Source organism: Carettochelys insculpta, chromosome 28, assembly GCF_033958435.1.
Source record: "Carettochelys insculpta isolate YL-2023 chromosome 28, ASM3395843v1, whole genome shotgun sequence".
NCBI lineage: Eukaryota > Metazoa > Chordata > Testudines > Carettochelyidae > Carettochelys > Carettochelys insculpta.
The window spans coordinates 5,770,848-5,772,729 of NC_134164.1; positions in this window are offsets into that span (position 1 = coordinate 5,770,848).

A 1,882-nucleotide genomic window follows, 5' to 3' on the forward strand; every position below is an offset into this window, starting at 1 on the left:
TCTGCCGGGAGGGGAGGGGAGGGGCGGGGCCGGGGGCGGGCACCGGGCGGCCCCGAGCCGAGCCGAGCCAGGCCCCTGCCGCGCTGGGTCCGCTCCCTGCACCCCCAACGCCCCCCCGCCCGCTGCCCCTTCGAACCTCTCGCGCCCCGGTACCCCGCAGCCCTACCCCGATACCCCAAAACCCTGCACCCCCACCTACCCACTGCCCTCCCCCCACCCTCTGCACCCCGCAACCCCGCAGCCCTACCCCGACACCCGAAAACCCTGCACCCCCACCTACCCACTGCCCTCCCCCCACCCTCTGCACCCCGAAACCCCGATGCCTATCTCCAACTACCTGCACCCCCAAGCCCCACACCCCTATGCCCAATTACCACCACTTCACCCCCACCCTCTGCACCCTGACCCCCAAACTCCAACCCACTCCCACTTACATGCCCCCTGCACCTCAAAACCCAGCACCCAACTCCCAGCTACATACAGCCCCTGCACTCCACCCCCACTGCTCACCACCGGACCTCTGAACCCCAAACTCCAAACCCTCCCTCCGACAACCCTCCACTCCATCCCCCCAGCCTACGCTCCTACCCACAACTACCCACCCCACTCCCTTAACTTCACCCCAACCACCTCCTTCATCCTGCCCCATACACCCCATCTCCACACCCTGCTCCCCACCACCAGCACACCCCACGACCTGCCCTCCCTGCCCCCACTCCAGCCCCCCTCAGCTCCCAGACACCCTCCCTGCACACTGCACTCACACCGGTCCAAGCTTCCCCAGCAGGGTCCTCCATATGCACCCCTGAAGTGCCCACCTCAGCCCCCCACTGGCCTTCCCTCCCATCTCCCTCCCCAGCCCTCACCCCTGCTACACCCAGGACCTCCCCTCTCCCCGGTGGTCTGGGGGTGCTGGGCTGCACATAACTTCCCTCTACAGGGGCTAATGGGGCCTCCTGCCCTTGCCCCACCTAGTTCATAGCCTTGAACCTCCTAAGCCCAGTCCCCTCTGGGCTGGCCACATCCCTGGGCAGGCAGGACCCCGGATGCTCCCGGACCACAGACTGGGGGGGCAGGAGAGCACCCTGGAGTGGGTGCCCCATGGCGGCAGCCGTGCAGGGCCGGGGGTGGAGCTGGCACCCCCCTACAGCCATGTGGGGCTGGGGGGCCAGCAGCGGGGAGCTGCGGGTGAAAGGCCAGCAGCAGGGGGTGGGGGAATTAACCTCCCCAGGTCTGGACCAGGGAGATGCAACCCGGCTAAGGAGCTTTTCCTGTGCAGGGAGCACGTGCCACACCCAGCCCCCTGCTCTCCCTCACGTGTGACACTGGGTACGAACGGGGGCACCAGCCTGCCCAAAGGTCCACCTAGCCCCATCTCCTTCCCCCAGCCGCCCCCATGGGAACGAACACAACAGCTAACTGAGCAATCCCTCCCGTCCTCCACCCCAGCTTGTGGCAAACAGAGGCCAGGGACTCCCTCCCTCCCCGGCCTGGCTAGTGGCCACTGATGGCCCAAACCTCCTTGGGTTTATCTACCCCGTGTCGCGCATGGCCTGGCAGGGGACCCTGATCCCACTGGGAGTGATCCTGCACCCCGCCCCTTGCTCTCCGCTGGCCTCTGTGCGGCACAGGTAACCCTGCTCCCCACCCTTTGCAAAACAACCGGTGGTAATTTCAGGCCGGGTGATGAGGTGTTCCTGGCGCAGCCGCCGTGCCTGGCAGCAGAAGCTAATCCCCCGGCACGAGCTCTGGGCCAGCAGCGATCCCTGACTCTCCATTGATTACATGGTGACGGGTTCCAGGGAGGGAGGCCTAATGAGATCATAAGCTGCCTGCAAAGCCCTGCCAGGGGAGCCCGCAGCCGGCGAGCCGAGCGGCCAGG